A 27,599-nucleotide genomic window follows, 5' to 3' on the forward strand; every position below is an offset into this window, starting at 1 on the left:
TAAATAATAGAATATACGTCATTGCAAATGGTATAATTGATGTAAAAATTTGTGTAAGGTATTGAGTTAGCTTTCGATATCCTCGTGAGACTTTGCCGCTGGCTATTACCAATTTCACTGCAAACTATTCTTCAGTAAATTTTGGATTCTTTGATTGAACTTCTTGACTCCTGGTTTTTCTTTCTCCTTATCTGATCCGGGTCATAACTGTTATACCCCTAACACTAAACATCTTGGATCAATGAGCCATTTCATTATAACAACATCTTGAACCAAATGCAATGGAGTTACCCAACTCCAAACAAAAACAAAATTAGTATTGATCATGCTTTATCTGAAGAACAAGTATCCCCTTTTGTCAAGATCAAATAAAGGCCCAAATATGAGGTTACTCCACATGCTATTCCAATTACCTGCTTGCAGATCCCATAGAGCACTCTGCTTTGCAATCCCATGTTTAAATGTATGCTGCTTTTACCAAACTCGTGTAGCTCCGCTAGCAGCAGAGCTCCCAAAAATACAGGAAACTCGCAAAGGTTACCCTCCACGGAAATCTTTAGTAAAAGGCGAAAGATTTATATGCAATGAAGAGAAACTCGAGCTGTGAGCCATAGCCTTTGGGCCAGTACCCTAACACTACTGTGCCATAATAATCAACAAGGGTAACCTCTGGTGCAGGTTCCTCCTGGATTGCTTTTTCTCAGTGGACCATTCCAGTTGGGAGCATTTAAGGTAATACCTTTCCCTCTAAAAATTAAAACAATCCCAATCTAAAGAGAATCTCACTGAAGCTGAGTTCAAGTAATAATGCCCCAAATGGAAAGCATAACACATATTAGTTGACTTCATTACAACGTTTGATAGGGTAATTCTGGAGTAAGGTGTTGAGGTAAAACAAGAAAGTTGTGCTTTGTGCAAACATGTTGTGACAGTAATATCATTGCCATTTGTTCTGAAGAGTAAGACATAGAACATTTATATGGAAAAGGGCATGGCCCACACAGCACAGAACCAAAACATCCTTTACACTGATATACATCATGTGGATTTCTTCCATGGGCATCTCTCAGGTGTGAGTAAGAAACATTTCCACTCAGTCTTTTCAGGGCACAGGCTAGTAACATGAGACAATGTGATTCAGTGTGAATCACAGTAGTTTTCAGGAACAAAGAAAGAATAAAGGTGTCAACACACCATTGATTGCGATCTGATATGACTCACCAAAACCCTGTTTTTCACCCTACTCTAATAAACATCCAAGGCCTTTAGCACAGAAGAAAACAGTGCATGCTATTGTTTTAATTCTTTGTTGAATTGATGAAAATGCATCATACTCCTTGAACCTTCATGTGATTGAATTTTGTAAAGTCATTACATATCCTAGATATGGAGATGCTGTTTGCCCAACTTGGCACCATGACTGGAAGCAAATTGGCACGCCGTTCCTCGTTAGTATAGTGGACAGTATCTCCGCCTGTCACGCGGAAGACTGGGGTTCGATTCCCCGACGGGGAGTTTGCCGTTTTAGGGCTTCCGAACAGTAACTTGTCAATTCTAATTGAGTGGTGTGTTTGCACCTTTAAGCGCCATTCGCAATGTTTCCCCTGGTTGCCAAACACTACTTTGCACAAGTGCGTGTTTCTTTAAAGTGTTTCTCATATTGTAAGCAATACTATTCTTGTGAACAGGCAGGTTTTGCACAAACTGGCAATCGGCTCAGGGGCCACGATTCAGAGGCACTTCCTCATTGGTCTAGTGGACTGTGTCTTGGCCTGTTACGCGTTAGACCTGGATTGTCTTCGCTGATGGGTAGTGTCATTTTTTGGGTTGCTAATGAAGGGTGAGGGTCGAAATCCCTTGTCTCTTCAGATATATCAATACATATATATATATCCTTTTATATCAATATCTATCTATATTCTGTTGCTTAACTTCTTTAATAAAATGATGAATTAACTATATGCATGATCATATAATCAATTTTTATTTCCTTATGCATAACTGAAATATACTCTGAATCATATGTGTGTTAAGAGTTAATTTTTCCTTTCCTGCACATTTCTCAGAAGCCTTTCTCTCTCTGTCCTGCCCGCAGGTTGAAGGTCGTTTTGGGAATAAGCTTGAGATGAGAGGGGGCAGGGGAGAATGTTACATAGATGTCCCAGATGGATTCTGTGTTTTGATCTTTACCTGTCCATGACTAATTATATGATTTAAAATTTAAAATATGTAATAGCACTTGAATAAGTAGAAGTGTAAATTTTCTCTTATTATTTCTTTAAGGGAAGGAATGCATGTTATTTCTCTCCTTTGCCTGAGGGGTGAATATTTCTTATCTCACTGTTTTGGTTAAAATGACCTGATAAATGTGTGCTCTGGTTCCCTTAGGCGCAGAGAAACACTGTCATTTGTCAGTGTTTCGTGTGTGCGTATTGACCTTCTACCCAGGGAGACACAGCAGGCAGACTGGAAGACACCGAGACCATCTGCGAGGTCACTTCAGATGTAAATCTCGATCCAGGACGACAATTGCGCTGATTAATGTTGATGTGCTATAGCTATCTATATGTTGTGACTTTATGCTCTGTTAGCCAATCAGGAGTTAAATAATAGAATATACGTCATTGCAAATGGTATAATTGATGTAAAATTTTGTGTAAGGTATTGAGTTAGCTTTCGATCTCCTCGTGAGACTTTGCCGCTGGCTGTACCAATTTCACTGCAAACTATTCTTCAGTAAATTTTGGATTCTTTGATTGAACTTCTTGACTCCTGGTTTTCTTTCTCCTTATCTGATCCGGGTCATAACTGTTATACCCCTAACACTAAACATCTTGGATCAATGAGCCATTTCATTATAACAACATCTTGAACCAAATGCAATGGAGTTACCCAACTCCAAACAAAAAAAAATTAGTATTGATCATGCTTTATCTGAAGAACAAGTATCCCTTTTGTCAAGATCAAATAAAAGCCCAAATATGAGGTTACTCCACATGCTATTCCAATGACCTGCTTGCAGATCCCATAGAGCACTCTGCCTTGCAATCCCATGTTTAAATGGATGCTGCTTTTACCAAACTCGTGTAGCTCCGCTAGCAGCAGAGCTCCCAAAAATACAGGAAACTCACAAAGGCTCCCTCCACAGAAATCGTTAGTAAAAGGCTGAAAGATTTATACGCAATGAAGAGAAACTCGAGCTGTGAGCCATAGCCTTTGGGCCAGTACCCTAACACTACTGTGCCATAATAATCAACAAGGGTAACCTCTGGTGCAGGTTCCTCCTGGATTGCTTTTTCTCAGTGGACCATTCCAATTGGGAGCATTTAAGGTACTACCTTTTCCCTCTAAAAATTAAAACAATCCCAATCTAAAGAGAATCTCACTGAAGCTGAGTTCAATAAAATCCCCTAATGGAAAGCATAACACATATTAGTTGACTTCATTACAACGTTTGATAGGGTAATTCTGGAGTAAGGTGTTGAGGTAAAACAAGAAAGTTGTGCTTTGTGCAAACATGTTGTGACATTAATATCATTGCCATTTGTTCTGAAGAGTAAGACATAGAACATTTATATGGAAAAGGGCATGGCCCACACAGCACAGAACCAAAACATCCTTTACACTGATATACATCATGTGGATTTCTTCCATGGGCATCTCTCAGGTGTGAGTAAGAAACATTTCCACTCAGTCTTTTCAGGGCACAGGCTAGTAACATGTGACAATGTGATTCAGTGTGAATCACAGTAGTTTCCAGGAACAAAGAAAGAATAAAGGTGTCAACACACCATTGATTGCGATCTGATATGACTCACCAAAACCCTGTTTTTCACCCTACTCTAATAAACATCCAAGGCCTTTAGCACAGAAGAAAACAGTGCATGCTATTGTTTTAATTCTTTGTTGAATTGATGAAAATGCATCATACTCCTTGAACCTTCATGTGATTGAATTTTGTAAAGTCATTACATATCCTAGATATGGAGATGCTGTTTGCCCAACTTGGCACCATGACTGGAAGCAAGTTGGTACACCGTTCCTCGTTAGTATAGTGGACAGTACCTCCGCCTCTCACGCGGAAGACGGGTAGTTTGCCATTTTAGGGCTTCCGAACAATAACTTGTCAATTCTAATTGAGTGGTGTGTTTGCACCTTTAAGCGCCATTCGCGATGTTTCCCCTGGTTGCCAAACACTACTTTGCACAAGTGCTTGTTTCTTTAAAGTGTTTGTCATATTGTAAGCAATAATATTCTTGTGAACAGGCAGGTTTTGCACAAACTGGCAATCGGCTCAGGGGCCACGATTCAGAGGCACTTCCTCGTTGGTCTAGTGGACTGTGTCTTGGCCTGTTACGCGTTAGACCTGGATTGTCTTCCCTGATGGGTAGTGTCATTTTTTGGGTTGCTAAACATCTTGGATCACATAAACAAGATACTACTTTCAAGCTGCTGAAGAAATGAGCCATTTCATTATAACAACATCTTGAACCAAATGCAATGCGTTGGCCGGGAATTGAACCTGGGTCAACTGCTCGGAAGGCAGCTATGCTCACCACTATAACACCAACGCAAGCAGAAGCAACATTTAGGCCATGTTTTATAGAATTGCGTACATATAAAAAAGCAGAGAACATTCCTTGGTTAACAAAATACTAGTTTATACCCACATTGAAAATGCATGCCTGCTGTCTGTATCCCGACTTATCCATCTTGTGGAAGAGAGTACTCCATTTAATGCTAGACAGACCTTAAATACGTGCTACTTACCAACTGTCAGAAATAGGTATATCTCAGCTCTGTCCAAGATAGAAAATGCTGTGTTGGAATATTCCATTCCGAATACATTATCAAACATCTGTTTTATGTTAGCATGGAGCTCTCTCTCTCTCTCTCTTCCTCTGTGTATACATTGTGTAGTGTGTAGACTGTAATAGTGTGTATGCCAGAGGTCCGAAGGCTCTTAAGGTTTTGAAGGAAACCAACATATGCATTTGTCATCTATGAGGTAATGTCTATTTCTATTGGTTCAGAGATGTGAACTCCCTTCAGTATTGTCCTATATATTTGTATGTTATTGAGGAGACAAGGAGCTTTTTCTATTCTTTAACTTTCTCCCCAACGTTGGTTTGCTTGATTTGATTCACGACTCAATAAAAACCCGGAGAGGAAAAAGGCACTGAGGTTTAGAATATTTTCATTTCTAACAATTGGGGGCTCGTCCGGGATTTCCAAACGGTAAGAATCTAAATTAATTCCCCTTTTAATGAGGAGTTGATTCTTATTGTTTGATGAGAAATAATTTTAAAGTATATGATTATAATGTTATGATAGTGCCGGATTGCGTTATTGAAAGACCGTATATGTCACCAGAGACTGTTCAGCAGAGACTGGTGACTCCTCGTGTTTAAATAATGCGGGAAGAGCGATAAAGGACATAATCCAGTTTATTTATCGTTAGTAGTGTACGGTCTCCTCGTATTTTTTGATAAATGCGGGAAGGTTTCCCTCGTACTTCTAATGAAATACGGGAAGAACAAAGAAAGAGACATGAATTCCCTCTTTTTTGTTATGTGATTTCCTCGTAAGTTTTTGATAAACTTCGAGAAGAACGTAAGGAAACGTGATTAATTTCCTTCGTTGTGTGAGATCCTTACTTTTATAAGCATAAAAAATCTCCGTCGTTTTTTTGGGGTTTGTGATTGAATCAATGCAATTTTTTTCTCCTCTTTCTCTATTCCTCTTCTTTCTTTGCTTCTTTGACTAAAATGCTTTACTAACAATTGACACTGCAGCATTTTTTCTTCTTTGTTTTTTCTATTTGATTATTTGAATTTTGTTTATTTTGTTTACAGGTGTATATTTTTGTGGTCTCAAAAATGGGAAATAAAATAAATCCACCTTTATTTAATGAATCTCCGAAAGATTTTATGGATAGAAATAATCAAGCCTTTTTACGGAACCTTATCTATCAAATTTAGCTGGCTGGTCAGAGGGTAAAATACAATTAGATCCATTTCCTGCGAAAGATCGTTTAAAGATACAGACATGACTGCAGCGAAAGACATGATTTTAGGAAATTGGGGTAATCCAGAATGGGACTTTGATTATATGACACAATCCTATAAAACTTGGGCAATGATGAAAAAGTACTGGGATCATGGACCTGAGATAGACAAAGCGGATGAAAAAAATAAAAAATAAAAAAAAATAAAAAGATCGTAAATTTTCTACTCCGCGGGCTGATCTCAGAGCAGAGTCGGACAGAGTGGTGAGTGTCACTCAGTCAGTCTCACAGCCTGAGGAGAAACATGAAACTTTCTCTCCCCGCTCTCCCTCCGAGTTATGAATATTTTCAGGCTCCTTTAGCGTGTGCGCCCGTGAAAAATGAACTGCATCATGATTTGAAGGCTGCAACTGCAATTCCGTTCAGTGGAAACTTCAGAAGGATTTAAGGTTCATACGTTGCCTTTTGCTGATGTTATAGCTATCACCACGAATAATTTTTTAACGATGTCAATTGATGACTTTGACAAGTGTTTATGTGAGTTTTCCTCTGCTGAAGCCTTTGCTTCCTCAAAAGAAAAAACTCTAATTATGTTACAGGTTGATGCGGCTCAGAAAAAGCGTCCCTTCGTTCACACAAAAAGTCTGTTAAATGTTACTGTTGTGGTCGTTCTGGACATCTTGCAAAATCTTGCAGACAAAGGGCTCATCTCAGTTCACAGTCAGGCTTACTGCCTGAGGGGAGAGGAAAAAGCAACAGTTTAATACAAACCAGATGTGTACACGCTCAAATGTCTATGACAGAAAACCCCCACCTTCGTTTTCTCCTAGCTACAGACAGAGTGTAAAAAAAAAAAAAAAATTCAAGGAGATATCCAACTGAATGGAATCAGCCTGACGGTGCGAGAGCAAAGAATCTGAATTTTCAAAACTTTCGATGAAATATCCAAATAAATCAAATGTTTTGCCATTACTTGAACTAAATGTTGACCATAAACCTACATGTTTTAATTGATAGCGGCTTCGGTTGTCCTCGTTATCTTCTGATGTGTACTCATGCAGGCTCCGTCACGGGAAAGCAAATTAATTCTGTAGGGATTAATAATGTTCCTGTGAAATGCTGAATTGACGCCCACCTTACCAATTACCTCTAAGGATGTATCGACATTGTTTAAAATGCATTCATTTGCAATTATACCGAATTCACCATTCTGCCTGTTAGGTGCAGACTTGATGCACAAAATTGGTATGAAATTGAATTTTGATGCTAACTCTTTGACACTTTTGTTTCCTTCAGTTTTTCCATTACAACCGACACGGAAATGCTCTTGTTGAAGATTCGTCTGCAACTGTGCGGCTACCAGAAATTTCGAGTCAACCCTCAATTGTGGGTGGAACACAAGGATGACGTAGGGTTAATAGATATCCAGCCCTACAGGGCGATTTTGATAAATACTAGGCCTGTGTTTCATAAACACCCGCTTTCAAAGGAAAAAGAGGAGGGACTTAAACCTCTCATTGATCGATTTTTGGAACAAGGCATTCTGGTTCGAACTCATTCACCTTATAATACACCAATTAATCCAATTAAGAAAGCTAATGGTACTTGGCGTTTAACGTAAGACCTAAGAAAAAATTAATGATTTGATCAAACCACTTGCTCCTATTGTACCAGAAGTTCAGGCTATAATTAATTCTATTCCTTCAGAACATACATTTTATTATGTTATTGATTTAAGCTCCGCATTTTTCAGTATTCCTGTTCATCCTGATACTCAGCCACTGTTTGCATTTTGTTTTCAGAATTGTCAATATAGTTGGACACGTCTCCCTCAAGGGTTCAGAGATTCTCCGGCTGTTTTCTCCGCTGTAGTGCACAACACACTGAAAGATGTCAAACTTCCTCCAGACACCTGCCTGCTGGTCACATGTGTGCTGCTGCCACAAAAAGAAATTGTTTGCAAAGTCCTGGCTGACAAACTTCAATGGGTGCAGAGAAAAGTCACTTACCTTGGACATGAACTGTCACAAGGCCAAGTTCGATCTGTCTGCGGACAGGATCAAAGCCATCGCTACATTTAAGCATCCATCCACATGGAAGCAAATGCAAAGCTTCCTGGGACTGGTCAATTACTGCCGCCTGTGGGTGCCTAATTGCTCCATGTTTGACAAAATCCTCGTGCGAAGCTACGGCTGGGTGACAACGACGATCTTACATGGACAAGTGAGATGAATCAAGCATTCAAACATTTGCAAGCATCACTCTTAAGGCCGCCTGCCCTTGGCCTACCCTGTTACACACAAGACTTTCATCTATACGTGTACGAAAGTGGGGGCACAGCCGCAGCAATCCTGGCCCAAGAGCATGGGGGCACTTTTCGTCCAATAGCTTATTTATCTAAGACCCTTGATTCGATCAGCTCAGGGACTTCCGGCTTGTTTGCGTGCAGTGGCTTCTACAGCAATCATGATACAGGATGCTGAAAAGGTTGTTTTGTCACATCCTCTTATTGTACATGTTTCTCATCGGGTAGGAGCCATTATGCATAATATTTCGACTCAACACATGACTGCCCAACGCCGTTCCGGCTATGAGGCTATATTGTTAGCTACTGCTAATGTAGCGTTGAAAGTAACTTCTGTTATTCATGGCCCTACTGTACATTTGCATAGGTTGCTGACACAAGGTGAATTTGAGAGCGGCGACCACGACTGCCTGAACAGGATCCAAATTTCGACTGCTTGCAGGCCAGGCGTTTCCACGTCTGTCCTGGAGGAGGAATCCATTGGTATATTGATGGATCCTGCTTTAAGCCAAACAACAATACATATTTGTGTGGTTATGCTATTGTTGAATTGCCTAACAAAGTAATTGAAGCATATTCACTGCCACATAAATCAGCACAAGTCGCAGAACTGATTGCTTTAACAAGAGCTTGTCAATTGGCAAAAGGTCAGTGTATCAATATATATACTGACTCCAAATATGCGTATGGCGTAGTCCATGATTTTGCTAAATTGTGGGAGGAAAGAAATTTCAAAACCTCCGAAGGAAAACCTATTTCGCATCATAACATTGTGGCCGAGCTGATTAGTGCAGCACAGCAACCATTGAAGCTTGCTGTAATTAAAGTAGCTGGTCATAAAACAGGTGAATCTGACGAGGCCAAAGGTAACAGATTTGCTGGATGAAGTAGCGAAATGGGCAGCAAAAGAAGCAATGCGTGAGTCCGCATGTAGATGAACAAAACAATGAAGTGCCGATGATGAATTCATCTTTGATTAATGATTTGGATGTTAAAATCTTACAAGCGAATCCTACTCAAAATGATTTGACTCATTGGGCAGCCAATGAAGTAAAACCAGATCAAGTTGGTATTTTAAGAGATAAACAAGGTAGAATCGGCTACCAGCATCTACTGTTGTAATGCTGTGTAGACATTATCATGGTGTATCACACGTGTCAAAGAGAAAGTGATACAAAATTTGAATCAATCATACTGCATTGCGAACGTTCGAAGAAATACTTTGTTGATATTGGATGCTTGCCTGGTGTGTGCGCAAACAAACAGGCACAAGGCAATCAGCCATGATGCTTTACCGCATCCTGAACTTCCTTTCCAATATTTACAGATCAATTTTACACACATGCCTCCATGTGGAAATCACAAGTATTTGCTCGTGATTATTGACCGATTTACTAAGTGGCCTGAGGCTTTTCCGTGTGGAAAAGAAGACGCTAAAGACAGTAGTGAAGGTTCTTGCCAAAGAAATTATACCGCTTGGTATTCCAACTGTTATAGCAAGCGATAATGGAACTCCATTTGCTTTTAAAGTAACACAATTATTAGCTAAAGAACTTAGTATTAATTGGCATTTTCATATCCCGTATCATCCTCAGTCTTAGATCAAGCGTGGAGCGTTTGAACAAAACGATAAAAGAACGTCTTAATAAAGCGTGTCTAGATACGGGCAGAAATTGGGTTGATTTATTGCCTGCCATATTGACGGAAATGAGAATGTCTCCGTCAGCCACTACAAAACTGTCTCCCTTTGAAATTCTTATGGGTAGACCTTTCCCGACCCCTTGGGTCAGAGGTCGCGCTGGCAATCTCTCCACAGGTGACACGGAGGTGATCATCGCGGATTATGTGGGTTTCCTCATTAAAATATTTAAACGACATAAAGAATGATGTTTCTCTCCCTCTGCCTGCAGAAAGTTCTTCTCATTTGTTCCGAATCAGCAGGTTCTGTTGAAGTATCTGAAACCAAAAAGTTAGGTGAACTAAAGTGGGCCCAACTACTGTATTGCCGGTGACCCGAACAGAGGTGCTGACTGATCTTCAACCACAGTGGATCCACGCAAGCCGCGTGAAGCTTGCTCCAGAGGAAGGCCTTACTGATTCAAGGTGAACGGTGAAAGCCCTGGAGGAGCTGAACATGCAGCACCAGTGCCCGAACCGGAATCTTTGAATTAGGAGGACCTGAGGAGGAACCTGGAACAGTCAACATGAAAACAATCCTACTGACACTGCATAGGGCAGGTGTTCGTGCTTGCCTATGCCCGTTCAGTATCAAAACAAAAGCAAGGAGTCACAAGTGTAATTCCAATTCCTAGAAATAATGTATAATGGTTTATGTTTTATGGTAATATTAAATGAAGATGTTTTTGTTATGAGGGTACGGGTAAACACCCAGAAACAAAGTTAAATAGAGTGTGATGCCCCAAGTGACCCTGAAGTATATTTACCGTGTTGGACAGCCAAGAGGTATTAAATGTTTGGATTAATTCTTGGCTAAAGATTGGAGTAGGAATATGTAAAATATTTGGTGATAAATGCTATACATACATCCTGGGTCACATTGATGATGATGATGGTGAATTCATGAAGTTATGAAAGGAAAGGGATAAGTTGAATAAAGAATTAGCTGATAACGTTAGGGAATATGGGGACATTTTCCAATGTGTTTGGGTGGTTTCAGCACCCTGAATGTCTTCCATTATATCGATTGTTGTATGCATTCTACTTATGTTATTATTTGGCCTATGTTTGTTACAATTACTAATGCAACAGTGTGACTGTTATATTTGTACATATATACCCGAAAATGATGAAGATGGTCATATCATAGATGGTATAAATAATATGACAAAAAATTGTTGATGAATTACAGAGAAGACAAATGAATGATAGATTATGGGTTTGGAGATTGGATTACAAGTTGGAAACAATTACTTGTATCTTCTTTAATACCAATTGGAGTTATACTGTTAATTCTTTCATTTATTGTTTGCTGTATTATTCCATTCATTAGAATGTTGATTTATCTTTCTATGAATACTTTTGTATTCTCTCAAATACCCTTTAGCAAGCAGAACTATCAAGTACTAATGATTTTGAAAGAAATGTTTAATTGAAATATGTTTCATGTATTATTATGTAATAATGGACATGCTGAGAATCATGTAATGTGATAATTATGTTATAATATAACGTCATTATCAAAGCGGGCACTGTCAGAAATAGGTATATCTCAGCTCTGTCCAAGATAGAAAATGCTGTGTTGGAATATTCCATTCGAATACATTATCAAACATCTGTTTTATGTTAGCATGGAGCTCTCTCTCTCTCTCTCTCTTCCTCTGTGTATACATTGTGTAGTGTGTAGACTGTAATAGTGTGTATGCCAGAGGTCCGAAGGCTCTTAAGGTTTTGAAGGAGACCAACATATGCATTTGTCATCTATGAGGTAATGTCTATTTCTATTGGTTCAGAGATGTGAACTCCCTTCAGTATTGTCCTATATATTTGTATGTTATTGAGGAGACAAGGAGCTTTTTCTATTCTTTACCTTTCTCCACAACGTTGGTTTGCTTGATTTGATTCACGACTCAATAAAAACCGGAGAGGAAAAAGGCACTGAGGTTTAGAATATTTTCATTTCTAACACCAACACTTTTAAGGTGTTAAACAACTGAAAGGTTACAGGTGGAAATTCATTACCCAACTCCAAACAAAAACAAAATTAGTATTGATCATGCTTTATCTGAAGAACAAGTATCCCCTTTTGTCAAGATCAAATAAAGGCCCAAATATGAGGTTACTCCACATGCTATTCCAATGACCTGCTTGCAGATCCCATAGAGCACTCTGCCTTGCAATCCCATGTTTAAATCTATGCTGCTTTTACCAAACTCGTGTAGCTCCGCTAGCAGCAGAGCTCCCAAAAATACAGGAAACTCACAAAGGTTCCCCTCCACGGAAATCTTTAGTAAAAGGCAAAAGATTTATACGCAATGAAGAGAAACTCGAGCTGTGAGCCATAGCCTTTGGGCCAGTACCCTAACACTACTGTGCCATAATAATCAACAAGGGTAACCTCTGGTGCAGGTTCCTCCTGGATTGCTTTTTCTCAGTGGACCATTCCAATTGGGAGCATTTAAGGTAATACCTTTCCCTCTAAAAATTAAAACAATCCCAATCTAAAGAGAATCTCACTGAAGCTGAGTTCAAGTAATAATGCCCCAAATGGAAAGCATAACACATATTAGTTGACTTCATTACAACGTTTGATAGGGTAATTCTGGAGTAAGGTGTTGAGGTAAAACAAGAAAGTTGTGCTTTGTGCAAACATGTTGTGACATTAATATCATTGCCATTTGTTCTGAAGAGTAAGACATAGAACATTTATATGGAAAAGGGCATGGCCCACACAGCACAGAACCAAAACATCCTTTACACTGATATACATCATGTGGATTTCTTCCATGGGCATCTCTCAGGTGTGAGTAAGAAACATTTCCACTCAGTCTTTTCAGGGCACAGGCTAGTAACATGTGACAATGTGATTCAGTGTGAATCACAGTAGTTTTCAGGAACAAAGAAAGAATAAAGGTGTCAACACACCATTGATTGCGATCTGATATGACTCACCAAAACCCTGTTTTTCACCCTACTCTAATAAACATCCAAGGCCTTTAGCACAGAAGAAAACAGTGCATGCTATTGTTTTAATTCTTTGTTGAATTGATGAAAATGCATCATACTCCTTGAACCTTCATGTGATTGAATTTTGTAAAGACATTACATATCCTAGATATGGAGATGCTGTTTGCCCAACTTGGCACCATGACTGGAAGCAAGTTGGCACGCTGTTCCTCGTTAGTATAGTGGACAGTATCTCCGCCTGTCACGCGGAAGACCGGGGTTTGATTCCCCGACGGGGAGTTTGCCGTTTTAGGGCTTCCGAACAATAACTTGTCAATTCTAATTGAGTGGTGTGTTTGCACCTTTAAGCGCCATTCGCGATGTTTCCCCTGGTTGCCAAACACTACTTTGCACAAGTGCGTGTTTCTCATATTGTAAGCAATACTATTCTTGTGAACAGGCAGGTTTTGCACAAACTGGCAATCGGCTCAGGGGCCACGATTCAGAGGCACTTCCTCGTTGGTCTAGTGGACTGTATCTTGGCCTGTTACGCGTTAGACCTGGATTGTCTTCCCTGATGGGTAGTGTCATTTTTTGGGTTGCTAATGAAGGGTGAGGGTCGAAATCCCTTGTCTCTTCAGATATATCAATACATATATATATATCCTTTTATATCAATATCTATCTATATTCTGTTGCTTAACTTCTTTAATAAAATGATGAATTAACTATATGCATGATCATATAATCAATTTTTATTTCCTTATGCATAACTGAAATATACTCTGAATCATATGTGTGTTAAGAGTTAATTTTTCCTTTCCTGCACATTTCTCAGAAGCCTTTCTCTCTCTGTCCTGCCCGCAGGTTGAAGGTCGTTTTGGGAATAAGCTTGAGATGAGAGGGGGGCAGGGGGGAGAATGTTACATAGATGTCCCAGATGGATTCTGTGTTTTGATCTTTACCTGTCCATGACTAATTATATGATTTAAAATTCTATGTAATAGCACTTGAATAAGTAGAAGTGTAAATTTTCTCTTATTATTTCTTTAAGGGAAGAAATGCATGTTATTTCTCTCCTTTGCCTGAGGGGTGAATATTTCTTATCTCACTGTTTTGGTTAAAATGACCTGATAAATGTGTGCTCTGGTTCCCTTGTGCGCAGAGAAACACTGTCATCCGTCAGTGTTTCGTGTGTGCGTATTGACCTTCTACCCAGGGAGACACAGCAGGCAGACTGGAAGACGCCCGAGACCATCTGCGAGGTCACTTCAGATGTAAATCTCGATCCAGGGCGACAATTGCGCTGATTAATGTTGATGTGCTATAGCTATCTATATGTTGTGACTTTATGCTCTGTTAGCCAATCAGGAGTTAAATAATAGAATATACGTCATTGCAAATGGTATAATTGATGTAAAATTTTGTGTAAGGTATTGAGTCAGCTTTCGATCTCCTCGTGAGACTTTGCCGCTGGCTGTACCAATTTCACTGCAAACTATTCTTCAGTAAATTTTGGATTCTTTGATTGAACTTCTTGACTCCTGGTTTTTCTTTCTCCTTATCTGATCCGGGTCACAACTGTTATACCCCTAACAGTTTGGTGGAGGATGCGGGCAATCACTCCGTGGTGACATCTCTGGCAAATCAGCAAACAAGGTAGGAAGCTTTTTATTAATTATTAGGGCTGTCTGACTGGAAGAGATTTTGAAGGGGAGCGGGAGAGCTTCACTCCGACGAGGCGTGTGAAGAGTAATTTAATTATACTATTGAGAGTATAAGAAGTCGCTGAGAGTGCTGTTTAAGTGGCAACAGCAAACAGCGCAAGTGAAGTCGCTGAGAGTGCTGTTTAAGTGGCAACAGCAAACAGCGCAAGTGAAGTCGCTGAGAGTGCTGTTTAAGTGGCAACAGCAAACAGCGCAAGGGAAACGTGCTCTGTGAGGGGGCCCAGGTGGGCATGGGTGAAGCACCACCCCGGCAGAGTGCGTCCCTGGACGAGAGGTCCAGTGGCACCGTAAACCTGCTCAGTCTCTTCCAACTCAGATAGGGGTACCCGAGCTTAGTGAATCAGGCAGTTAGGGATTCAGATATTAGTTATAAAATAAAATAAAATACAATAGGGATTGTTTTGCCAGGGATGCATCAGGAGCGGTCCCAAGTAAGTAAATAAATGGTGACCCTAATTGGTATGGATCAGTATAGGTGACCAGGATGTTTTTGAAGAATACTTTGTGGTGAAATTGGTAGAAATCCAGTATTGTTGCTGCTATAGTTAATTTATCCACGTAAAATATTTGCTGCTAAAATCTTTTCGGTAGTGATTTTCAACTATGACCAAGAAAAATGTCTGATAAAGGGAATTTTATGAGTAGTTCTGACCAAAACGAGCAGGGCACACGCTGTAAACAGCTCTGCTCTGACGAGCTCAGATCAAAGAAATATGCACAACTCATTAAGAAAATGGTCAGTCAGGGGTTTGATTCTGATTGGAACGTCATGCAGCAGATTGACTGGCTGCAGAACGAAAAAGACGCTGATAGGGCTAAATATCTATCCGTGTTTGCCTATTCATGGATTTGTAAACTGGGTGGTATACCGTTAAACCATGAAAAGGCAATTCCAAATGTGATGGACGGATGGTCTAGTTTGATTGCCCAGCGTGATAGAGTGGCAAAAATGATTGGGCAGGAAGTCGGCTGTGATTTGTGTAGTTTGAGTAAGGGTTTTGAGGCTGTTTGTGAAAAAGCAGAAAGTGCTGTGAAAGTTGAGACAGTTCTCCGTCCTCCCTTGGCCCCCACCTTCCCTTCTCAGACTGCTCAGGCAGCGGCTGCTTTCAGCTGTTGATCATACTGATAATCAGAACGATGGGCCATATGCTGAGGCGCGCAGATTGTTGAATGTGGCTGTTTACGCCCCCACCTTATAACTGTCAGTGGAAGTGGAAATGAGTCCCCGCAATAACATAACCTGCTATAATTGTGACGAGAGAGGTCATACCTCTAGAGATTGTACCAAGCCTGTTGCCAGATGCAGGAATTGTAACAGAGAGGGCCACATTGCTAGACATTGTCGAAGTGGTAAACAAAAAAAAATCACAGAAAATGAGAGGGTGAAATTTTTGAAGATTTTCTGGGCAGAAAATGTGTGTGTGTGCTCAGCTTGCCTGACAGAAAAACAAATGCAGTTCTATTTTGATAGCAGGGAACACTGAGACACTTTATCAGTGATCAAGGCCAAAGAGCGTTCAGTCTCAGTCACCATTCACTTTCATTGAAAAAAAAAACACAATGAAACTGAATGTGGTCTGCTGTGAGCAGATGTGGGCCCCTGTGTGAGAGAATGCATTAAAGCAACAGATTGGGCTAAATAAATGCAGGCGTGAAACACAGCAAAAGTATAGGAGCATTTATAAAGATGAATATGGTCTGAGGTGATCAGTCTCTAGCAAGCTTCTTAACATTTCATTTTGTATTCCAGCTAGCCGATGATGAGTGTGAAGGATGCCTTATTTTGATTGACACAGGCGCGACTGTATCAATTACAGATCTCGATCTTGAGATCACTTCTAACACTGTGTAAATAGCCACTGTATTGCATACTTTGCAGATGATAAGTGCAGATTTAACAATTTGGCTCATTGTTTCTTTAATTATGAATACTGAATGGAGGCATTTTGAGTTTATTTCTCTTTATTATTCTCTGTGGGTGCTTGGCTGCAATGAAACAATTCGCTTATCTCAGAGTGGCCCCCACCATGAGCGAAAATGTGCAGTGGCAGGATCTGTTAGTCTAACTGAGACTCGCTCTGAGTGGAAGTTTATAATTTCCAAATTCCCTGATGTATGGGCAAAAGATAAATATGATTGTGGTTTAGCACAGATTCAGCCACTGAGCATCCCAGGTCCTTTGCATGAAGCCAGAAGACAATATCCTTTGAAAAAAGCCAGATGGGAGCTGGTGTTTGACCATTGATTACACTTCTCTGAATTCAGTGTCTGAGAAAATGCACCCTCTGGTGGCCAACCCCGCAACTATCCTACATGAGATAGGATCTGAACATTGTCTTTTTACTGCTTTAGACATTTCTAACGGTTTTGGACTTGTCCCCTAGCCAAGGAGGACCAAGGCAGATTTGCTTTCACCAGCAGGGGTCGCCAATGGACATGGAGTCGTTTGCCACAAGGTTTCTGCACACATTGTTTCACCAGGCACTAGCATCCTTCATCGATCCGGTAAGAAAACAAATTGAGTGTGACGGATCTGTTGTCCTACAATATGTGGATGACATTTTAATTGCTAGTCCAACCAAGTTCAAACATTTGACTGCTGTACAGACTGTTTTGAATGCCCTCCAAAACGGGGATTCAAAATTAACTTGAAGAAGGCACAACTAGCACTGCCTGAAGTGACGTATTTGGGGCAAATTGTGGGTGTGCACGGCAGACGCATCACTCCTGAACGAGTTAAAGCTATCATTGAACTTCCAAAACCAAACACGGTTACTGGTCTAAGGCAAGTAATGGGTCTTTTGAATTACTGTCGCCAGTATGTTTCTGAATACACTGAACTTTCTAAACCACTCACAGAAGCTGAAAGGAGGAAAACCTGGAGCAGAGCTGATCGACTGGACTGAGGAGATGGAGGAGGCGTTTGTGAGTATCAAAGAAACTCTTGCTTCCTCCCCAGCATTACGTCATGCCGATGCCAGCAGGCCGTTCCATCTATGGACATGGGTGGGAACTCGATCCTATTCAGCGGCCCTGGGTCAAAGGGTTCCAGGAAGAAACTCCTATGGGATGGTAGGATATTATTCTGCTCCTATTCCTGTTTCAATGGCAGGACAGCATCCGTGCCTGTTGATATGCGACTGTGCAGAATGGGCTGTAAAGGTTACAGAGGACATTGTGACTCATCAGAAGGTGATACTGCACACTAGACACCAGATTTTGAAACTGTTAACAAACACTCGTTTAGGCTCTATCTCTAATCAAAGACGAGCTAAATGGGAGACCACTCTCTTGAGTAAAAATGTGGATATAAATATTGACATAGAAACTGCTATCAACCCTGCCTCCTTACTTCCAGAAGAAGGAACTGCACACAACTGTGCCTGACTGATCGAGACGGACAGTCAGAGCCCTCTTCAATCTGAACCACTTTCCGATGCCATGAAGCTGTTCGTGGATGGTTCCAGCTTTCATGAACAGGAAAACGCTTCACTGGCTGGGCTGTTGTAAATGAACATGGTGAAACTGTTGAATGTGGTTCTCTTTCAGGAGGAGGGGCTCAAGTGGCCGAGCTGGTCGCATTGACACAAGCATTGCAGTATGGCCAGGGAAACGAGTCAATGTTTACACTGACAGCCGTTATGCATATGGTGCTGTTCATGACTTCGGCCCTGTGTGGAGACGCAGAGGATTTCTAACCAGTGCCGGTCTGCCAATCTCTCATCAACAGCAGGTAAAAGAACTTATGAATGCCTGTGATCTTCCTGCAACAGGAGCAGTTATCAAAGTCACTGGACATGCAACGGACAAATCTCCTGAGGCCGCAGGAAACCGAGCTGCTGACACAGCTGCCAGAGAGGCTGCAACACGGACTGAGACTTGTGTGAGTGTTATGGCTCTTGCTCCTCAGGAGAGTGAGACCCCCAGAGACATTTTTAAACTCTATGATGAGGATGACCCTGAAGAGATAGAACAATGGACAAAATTAGGAGCTCAGAAAAATGCAGAAGGACTGTGGAAATTTAATAAGCGTTTTGTTTGTCCTGTTTCTGCTAGAACTGAACTAATGTCTTTGTATCATGGTTTGGCACATGCAGGTCCTGAAAAACTACATGCAATGATTTCCAAAACCTGGTGGTGGCCACGACTGAGGGCTTCTTGCAATGATTTTTGTAAGAGATGTCTAGTATGCCTTAAGGTTAATTCTTCTTCTAAGCTGAAAATTCCCTTAGGACATGCCCCTCGACCTCAAGGGCCATGGACACACCTCCAAATTGATTTCATAGGTCCACTGCCCCTAGTGGAGGTTTTACATACATTCTAATGATTGTTGATCTGTTTTCCAGATGGGTTGAGGCATTTCCACTGAGAAACTGCACCGCAGATGCAACCGCCAAGATTATGTTGAATGAAGTTTTCCCAAGATGGGGTTTGCCCTTACAAATTGATTCAGATCAGGGTACACATTTTACTGGTAAGGTGATGAAAAATGTCATGAAGTTGATGGGGGTGAGGCAACACTTTCACATTCCATTTAGGCCCCAATCTAGCGGATCTATTGAACGCACTAATCGTACGCTTAAAACTTCATTGAGAAAGAGATTGTTGGAGTGGGGAAAGGGTGGCATGCGGCTGTCCCAGCGATTTTGTTAAGCATGAGAGCCAGCCCTAACAAGACTACACAGCTCAGCCCTTTTGAGGTAATGACAGGTCGCTACATGCGGCTGCCCTGGGATGCCCCCTTGCAACATGAGGGACCATCCGGGCCTTTGGAAGACGCTTTACAAAATTATCTGAAAGCTTTGGATGACAGTCTGCGAGACACACGGGTTAGTGTTAGCACACGACAAGCAGATCGAGATAATTTTGAGCAAAAAGACATGCCTGCTTTGCCTGAAATAGTTGACAATGTAATGTTACAGCGGAGATAGTTTCCCCTTAGGTCCGAAATTTGATGGGCCTTATCAGGTGGTATTGACCACTAACACCTCTGTTCTACTGGACAGGGGTGTTTTGGGTACAGTATGGAGACATTGGTCACAGGTGAAACCACTTGAAAAGTGTAACAACTTACTACCACGGGATCATTAAATGTCTGTCGTGTATGTTAAAATTCTAGAATTCTAGAACAAATGTTTTATCATTACAGATGGCTGAATCCGACGACATACTGAAGCTGCTAATTCTTCAAGAAGTGCGTAGTGAGAGACGACTGAAAGTGAAACGAGCTTTCATCCGATTGGTACTTCCGCTCTCGTTGGTATTTTTAATTCTGATCGCTTTATCATTTTTGATGTGGATTCAAATTTCAATTTGGACAGGGAGATTCCATGCGTTTTCAACTCATTGGGATTGCGAGGAGATCGATAACCGTCCATCATGGGTACAATACCCATGTCTAAATTCAACTGAGGGTCTAAATTTAATTCCGACTATGTACCAAAAGGTAAATGATCGTTGTTATCGTTTGGACGGAAATGAGACAGTGACCTATTGGCTTGGTCACTCCCCAAATTATCCCGATACTACCCTCATTATGCAGAAAGGTCGGTGGATGAGGAGTGGAGGCGTTGACCTGTTTGAAGGAGATTTCAGTTCAATGAGCTGGATCCCTGACCACATAGCTCGTGAAAACATGAGTGCATGCTCTATACTGAATGGATATGGTTAATCGATATTTGTTAAAGTCTAGAAAAGGTGAGAGTAGAGCAGAACGAAGGAGGCGTCAGGTAGCAGATGTGGATGACTCCCACATGATTTTAGGTGGAAAAGCAGTGAAACTTCCGTTCTACCCAAGTGCTCCTGATCCTCGCCACATCATGTCATACTATCTTCCCAAAGCTAAGAATGTACTTGGTTACAACAAAGTAGTTAAAGATGTAGCTCTAAGCTATATATATAGCAATATTGTGATTAGAGAAGAACCTGGGTCTGATGAGTATCAAACCGCAATAAATGATAAGGATTTGATGAGATGGGAGTGTTAGTCCCAACTACATGCCACATGATCCGATGGGACGCTAATAGGGCTTACGGTGCAGTTTGTGATAGGTTAGGATGGATAGATAAAACTGACAAGGACAAGTTCGATCTGAATGGCAGTCAAAATGGTTTGCCTGCTATTAATGCTTTGTCCCTCTCTTGGCCCAGGTACACTAGATTCGATGACCCTTGGAAGGAGACTGCACATGTTGAGCGTTGTTTAGGTAAAGAAATTCAAAAGTGGTCTGTTAAGATGTTTCCTCCTGGAGATGTTGATAAATGTAGAGAAATTTCTGAGAAGCTCACCGGTATGAAGATGATGGAGATACCCTGGGAGGTGTGTAATGCTTCTTTTGTTAAGTCAGGTTACACTTGGGCTAGTTTTTCTGATGTGTTACACCAGTATGAGTTTGCTAGGAACCTTGCTAACAAAACTGTTTTCAACATGGATCACTTGCATGATTACCTTGAAGATAAATGTTATAGTCCTACATCGATGGCTTATAATGTGACAGCATGGATGCATTTGCAAGTGTTTAAACTGAATATTGAAATAGTGTATACTCGAGCAAAGACTAGTCTGGTACCTTTAAAGTATGAGGAGCTGTTGTGGGACAATTATAAATCATTTCAAGTGAGGATGTGGCCTCAGTTGTCCGATGTAGCTATTGGAGATGAGTGGTTTGACAGGGCAAAACAATTTAGACAATTTCTGAGTCCAATTCCTTCATTACAGGAAATCAGAGATCTAGAGTCTAAGACTCCATCAAAGGACTGTGCTAAACACAGGTTGACACACCCCATGGGTCCTGCATGGCGTCCAGTTGATAAGAGTAAGAAAGCTAACGAAGCAGAGCTGTCTCTTTGTGTTGCAGAGTTGAAGCAGAAGACTGAATATTTTCCTCGGTTGAAGGCGCAAACAGCTCGGCAGAAATTTATCACTGCATTTCTGGAACAGATAAAAACTAATGATCCATTTGCAGGTTATGAGTATTTGAATTCTTTGTTGCTTAAATCTAAGGTCACTCCATGGTATACTGATTCGAACCTCCGTCTGCTATAGCAGTAGCATTGGTTTTGGCTTTTTCGGTAGGAGCAATATTTACTGACATGACGGAAACAGTGGAGGAATATGTGGAGGAAGCCTGGGAGGAGTTTGTGGCTGCGTCAGAGGATTTGGTCATGGGAGCTGTTAAATATGTGTTATATGCTTTCGGAGCTCTTTTGGGAGTGGGTGTCCTCTGTCTGTGTGTGTGCATGTGTGTTCGTTTCTGTTTTTCTTATGTATGCAGGTCTGCTTGCAGTAACTTGAACCCTTCCGAGGAGGAGAAACGACTGAGAAAACTGACGACACGCTTGGAAGAGAAACTTAAGAAGGATAACATCAATGCAATGTTGTGAGTGGAAGGGGGGAGAGCCTTTGCGTGGGGACTGGGAATTTTTAGTATCCAGCATGTCCGCAATGAGGCGAAGAGACAAGTGTGACCCGTCAGGGAAGCATGCGTTACCACTCCACCTTCCGTAGTGACCTCACTTGGTAGACCAGACGTGGCGGTATTGGACCCCACATTGGTCTAAAACGGGGGACTGAAGGGTGAGGGTCGAAATCCCTTGTCTCTTCAGATATATCAATACATATATATATCCTTTTATATCAATATCTATCTATATTCTGTTGCTTAACTTCTTTAATAAAATGATGAATTAACTATATGCATGATCATATAATCAATTTTTATTTCCTTATGCATAACTGAAATATACTCTGAATCATATGTGTGTTAAGAGTTAATTTTTCCTTTCCTGCACATTTCTCAGAAGCCTTTCTCTCTCTGTCCTGCCCGCAGGTTGAAGGTCGTTTTGGGAATAAGCTTGAGATGAGAGGGGGCAGGGGAGAATGTTACATAGATGTCCCAGATGGATTCTGTGTTTTGATCTTTACCTGTCCATGACTAATTATATGATTTAAAATTCTATGTAATAGCACTTGAATAAGTAGAAGTGTAAATTTTCTCTTATTATTTCTTTAAGGGAAGGAATGCATGTTATTTCTCTCCTTTGCCTGAGGGGTGAATATTTCTTATCTCACTGTTTTGGTTAAAATGACCTGATAAATGTGTGCTCTGGTTCCCTTAGTGCGAGAGAAACACTGTCATTCGTCAGTGTTTCGTGTGTGCGTATTGACCTTCTACCCAGGGAGACACAGCAGGCAGACTGGAAGACGCCCGAGACCATCTGCGAGGTCACTTCAGATGTAAATCTCGATCCAGGACGACAATTGCGCTGATTAATGTTGATGTGCTATAGCTATCTATATGTTGTGACTTTATGCTCTGTTAGCCAATCAGGAGTTAAATAATAGAATATACGTCATTGCAAATGGTATAATTGATGTAAAAATTTGTGTAAGGTATTGAGTTAGCTTTAGATCTCCTCGTGAGACTTTGCCGCTGGCTATTACCAATTTCACTGCAAACTATTCATCAGTAAATTTTGGATTCTTTGATTGAACTTCTTGACTCCTGGTTTTTCTTTCTCCTTATCTGATCCGGGTCACAACTGTTATACCCCTAACACTAAACATCTTGGATCAATGAGCCATTTCATTATAACAACATCTTGAACCAAATGCAATGCATTGGCCGGGAATAGAACCCGGGTCAACTGCTTGGAAGGCAGCTATGCTCACCACTATACCACCTATGCAAGCAGAAGCAATGTTTAGGACATGATTTATAGAATTGCGTACATATAAAAAAGCAGAGAACATTCTTTGATTAACAAAATACTAGTTTATACCCACATTGAAAATGCATGCCTGCTGTCTGTATCCCGACTTATCCATCTTGTGGAAGAGAGTACTCCATTTAATGCTAGACAGACCTTAAATACGTGCTGCTTACCAACACTTTTAAGGTGTTAAACAACTGAAAGGTTACAGGTGGAAATTCATTACCCAACTCCAAACAAAAACAAAATTAGTATTGATCATGCTTTATCTGAAGAACAAGTATCCCCTTTTGTCAAGATCAAATAAAGGCCCAAATATGAGGTTACTCCACATGCTATTCCAATGACCTGCTTGCAGATCCCATAGAGCACTTTGCCTTGCAATCCCATGTTTAAATGTATGCTGCTTTTACCAAACTCGTGTAGCTCCGCTAGCAGCAGAGCTCCCAAAAATACAGGAAACTCGCAAAGGCTTCCCTCCACGGAAATCTTTAGTAAAAGGCGAAAGATTTATACGCAATGAAGAGAAACTCGAGCTGTGAGCCATAGCCTTTGGGCCAGTACCCTAACACTACTGTGCCATAATAATCAACAAGGGTAACCTCTGGTGCAGGTTCCTCCTGGATTGCTTTTTCTCAGTGGACCATTCCAATTGGGAGCATTTAAGGTAATACCTTTTCCCTCTAAAAATTAAAACAATCCCAATCTAAAGAGAATCTCACTGAAGCTGAGTTCAAGTAAAATCCCCTAATGGAAAGCATAACACATATTAGTTGACTTCATTACAACGTTTGATAGGGTAATTCTGGAGTAAGGTGTTGAGGTAAAACAAGAAAGTTGTGCTTTGTGCAAACATGTTGTGACATTAATATCATTGCCATGTGTTCTGAAGAGTAAGACATAGAACATTTATATGGAAAAGGGCATGGCCCACACAGCACAGAACCAAAACATCCTTTACACTGATATACATCATGTGGATTTCTTCCATGGGCATCTCTCAGGTGTGAGTAAGAAACATTTCCACTCAGTCTTTTCAGGGCACAGGCTAGTAACATGTGACAATGTGATTCAGTGTGAATCACAGTAGTTTTCAGGAACAAAGAAAGAATAAAGGTGTCAACACACCATTGATTGCGATCTGATATGACTCACCAAAACCCTGTTTTTCACCCTACTCTAATAAACATCCAAGGCCTTTAGCACAGAAGAAAACAGTGCATGCTATTGTTTTAATTCTTTGTTGAATTGATGAAAATGCATCATACTCCTTGAACCTTCATGTGATTGAATTTTGTAAAGTCATTACATATCCTAGATATGGAGATGCTGTTTGCCCAACTTGGCACCATGACTGGAAGCAAGTTGGCACGCCGTTCCTCATTAGTATAGTGGACAGTATCTCCGCCTGTCACGCGGAAGACCGTGGTTCGATTCCCCGACGGGGAGTTTGCCATTTTAGGGCTTCCGAACAATAACTTGTCAATTCTAATTGAGTGGTGTGTTTGCACCTTTAAGCGCCATTCGCGATGTTTCCCCTGGTTGCCAAACACTACTTTGCATAAGAGCTTGTTTCTTTAAAGTGTTTGTCATATTGTAAGCAATAATATTCTTGTGAACAGGCAGGTTTTGCACAAACTGGCAATCGGCTCAGGGGCCACAATTCAGAGGCACTTCCTCGTTGGTCTAGTGGACTGTGTCTTGGCCTGTTACGCGTTAGACCTGGATTGTCTTCCCTGATGGGAAGTGTCATTTTTTGGGTTGCTAAACATCTTGGATCACATAAACAAGATACTACTTTCAAGCTGCTGAAGAAATGAGCCATTTCATTATAACAACATCTTGAACCAAATGCAATGCGTTGGCCGGGAATCGAACCCGGATCAACTGCTTGGAAGGCAGCTATGCTCACCACTATACCACCAACGCAAGCAGAAGCAATGTTTAGGCCATGTTTTATAGAATTGCGTACATATAAAAAAGCAGAGAACATTAATTGGTTAACAAAATACTAGTTTATACCCACATTGAAAATGCATGCCTGCTGTCTGTATCCCGACTTATCCATCTTGTGGAAGAGAGTACTCCATTTAATGCTAGACAGACCTTAAATACGTGCTGCTTACCAACTGTCAGAAATAGGTATATCTCAGCTCTGTCCAAGATAGAAAATGCTGTGTTGGAATATTCCATTCCGAATACATTATCAAACATCTGTTTTATGTTAGCATGGAGCTCTCTCTCTCTCTCTCTTCCTCTGTGTATACATTGTGTAGTGTGTAGACTGTAATAGTGTGTATGCCAGAGGTCCGAAGGCTCTTAAGGTTTTGAAGGAGACCAACATATGCATTTGTCATCTATGAGGTAATGTCTATTTCTATTGGTTCAGAGATGTGAACTCCCTTCAGTATTGTCCTATATATTTGTATGTTATTGAGGAGACAAGGAGCTTTTTCTATTCTTTACCTTTCTCCACAACGTTGGTTTGCTTGATTTGATTCACGACTCAATAAAAACCCGGAGAGGAAAAAGGCACTGAGGTTTAGAATATTTTCATTTCTAACACCAACACTTTTAAGGTGTTAAACAACTGAAAGGTTACAGGTGGAAATTCATTACCCAACTCCAAACAAAAACAAAATTAGTATTGATCATGCTTTATCTGAAGAACAAGTATCCCCTTTTGTCAAGATCAAATAAAGGCCCAAATATGAGGTTACTCCACATGCTATTCCAATGACCTGCTTGCAGATCCCATAGAGCACTCTGCCTTGCAATCCCATGTTTAAATGGATGCTGCTTTTACCAAACTCATGTAGCTCCGCTAGCAGCAGAGCTCCCAAAAATACAGGAAACTCGCAAAGGCTTCCCTCCACGGAAATCTTTAGTAAAAGGCGAAAGATTTATACGCAATGAAGAGAAACTCGAGCTGTGAGCCATAGCCTTTGGGCCAGTACCCTAACACTACTGTGCCATAATAATCAACAAGGGTAACCTCTGGTGCAGGTTCCTCCTGGATTGCTTTTTCTCAGTGGACCATTCCAATTGGGAGCATTTAAGGTAATACCTTTTCCCTCTAAAAATTAAAACAATCCCAATCTAAAGAGAATCTCACTGAAGCTGAGTTCAAGTAAAATCCCCTAATGGAAAGCATAACACATATTAGTTGACTTCATTACAACGTTTGATAGGGTAATTCTGGAGTAAGGTGTTGAGGTAAAACAAGAAAGTTGTGCTTTGTGCAAACATGTTGTGACATTAATATCATTGCCATTTGTTCTGAAGAGTAAGACATAGAATATGGGATCAATTCCATGCCACATATATTTGCAAAAATATAAAGTATAGCAAAATAAAATAAAGTTTTGCAAAACAAAAAAAGTATTGAGCAAACAAAAAAAAAATTTTAAAACAAAAATTAAGTATCACAAACGTAAAATAAAGTATCGAGAGAAAAAAAGAAAGTTTTGCAAACAAAAATAAAGAATTGCAAAATATAAATAAAATATAGCAAAAATCAAGATGTAATTAATTGCAAAAATCAATGACTGTTGTAAAATAATCTAAAGATGTTTTATCCTTTTTATCTCTGCAACAGATTTTTAGGCAGCAATGATTTTGCCACACATCTTTTTCTTTGCAACGCTCCTTTTAATCTGCATTTCCATCACGTGTGAGCTCGTGATACCGCTTTTGCCTTTGCGCTTCACTTTTCTCTGCGTTTCACTTTATGGCACTGTTTTGACGTGGGGGTGGAGTCAGAGGATTGGGGCGTGTACAACGGGCTCAGTGATGCCTCTCTGGAAGTTACGTCATTAGCTTGAGACACGGATCAAACATCATGGCTGAGCACAGGCATGCAGGTGGATCTCAGGTATATAAAGTTGATTGTTTCCTTTTATTTAATTAGCATTAAATGTGTTTTAACAGCGTTTGCTTCAGATAAAGAAGTTAGAGATCAGTTAAAGCGGTGGATTTATTAGCCATACTCGCTAACATAGCCAGCATCTGCAGTTTATTCTCTCTCAATTGATTGGACTATTGATTGATTCTTATGTTTATTTTATAGATTATAATTGTCTATACCATAGTATGTTGTCTTCTAAAAAAATGTAAACTCCATATTTAGATGTAACATTATCACTGTTAAAGGAGACAATAAATAGATTACATATAAAAAGTTAAACGATCGTAACAAACGTGCATGTGTTCTGTCTTTAAAAAT

At 40.5% G+C, this 27,599-nt stretch overlaps 1 protein-coding gene and 9 non-coding genes across 11 annotated transcripts in view; 3 read left to right on the plus strand and 7 right to left on the minus strand.

The window, feature by feature from the left end:
• The window catches only part of LOC127644551 (gastrula zinc finger protein XlCGF57.1-like), a 532,867-nt gene that overhangs the window by 441,649 nt on the left and 63,619 nt on the right, over positions 1–27,599 (plus strand). The gene's annotated exons all lie outside the window — the stretch shown is intronic.
• LOC127645858 (U5 spliceosomal RNA) lies at positions 490–604 on the minus strand. Its single transcript, XR_007970826.1, has one exon. It is a non-coding gene; the product is annotated as a U5 spliceosomal RNA (small nuclear RNA).
• On the plus strand, positions 1,444–1,515 carry trnad-guc (transfer RNA aspartic acid (anticodon GUC)). The gene has a single exon. It is a non-coding gene; the product is annotated as a tRNA-Asp (tRNA).
• LOC127645878 (U5 spliceosomal RNA) lies at positions 3,089–3,203 on the minus strand. Its single transcript, XR_007970845.1, has one exon. It is a non-coding gene; the product is annotated as a U5 spliceosomal RNA (small nuclear RNA).
• On the minus strand, positions 12,210–12,324 carry LOC127645906 (U5 spliceosomal RNA). Its single transcript, XR_007970872.1, has one exon. It is a non-coding gene; the product is annotated as a U5 spliceosomal RNA (small nuclear RNA).
• trnad-guc (transfer RNA aspartic acid (anticodon GUC)) lies at positions 13,164–13,235 on the plus strand. The gene has a single exon. It is a non-coding gene; the product is annotated as a tRNA-Asp (tRNA).
• trnag-ucc (transfer RNA glycine (anticodon UCC)) lies at positions 23,279–23,350 on the minus strand. Its single transcript has one exon. It is a non-coding gene; the product is annotated as a tRNA-Gly (tRNA).
• LOC127645849 (U5 spliceosomal RNA) lies at positions 23,799–23,913 on the minus strand. The gene has a single exon (XR_007970818.1). It is a non-coding gene; the product is annotated as a U5 spliceosomal RNA (small nuclear RNA).
• trnag-ucc (transfer RNA glycine (anticodon UCC)) lies at positions 25,232–25,303 on the minus strand. Its single transcript has one exon. It is a non-coding gene; the product is annotated as a tRNA-Gly (tRNA).
• Positions 26,192–26,306, minus strand: LOC127645850 (U5 spliceosomal RNA). The gene has a single exon (XR_007970819.1). It is a non-coding gene; the product is annotated as a U5 spliceosomal RNA (small nuclear RNA).

This window comes from Xyrauchen texanus, chromosome 6, assembly GCF_025860055.1.
Source record: "Xyrauchen texanus isolate HMW12.3.18 chromosome 6, RBS_HiC_50CHRs, whole genome shotgun sequence".
Lineage (NCBI taxonomy): Eukaryota > Metazoa > Chordata > Actinopteri > Cypriniformes > Catostomidae > Xyrauchen > Xyrauchen texanus.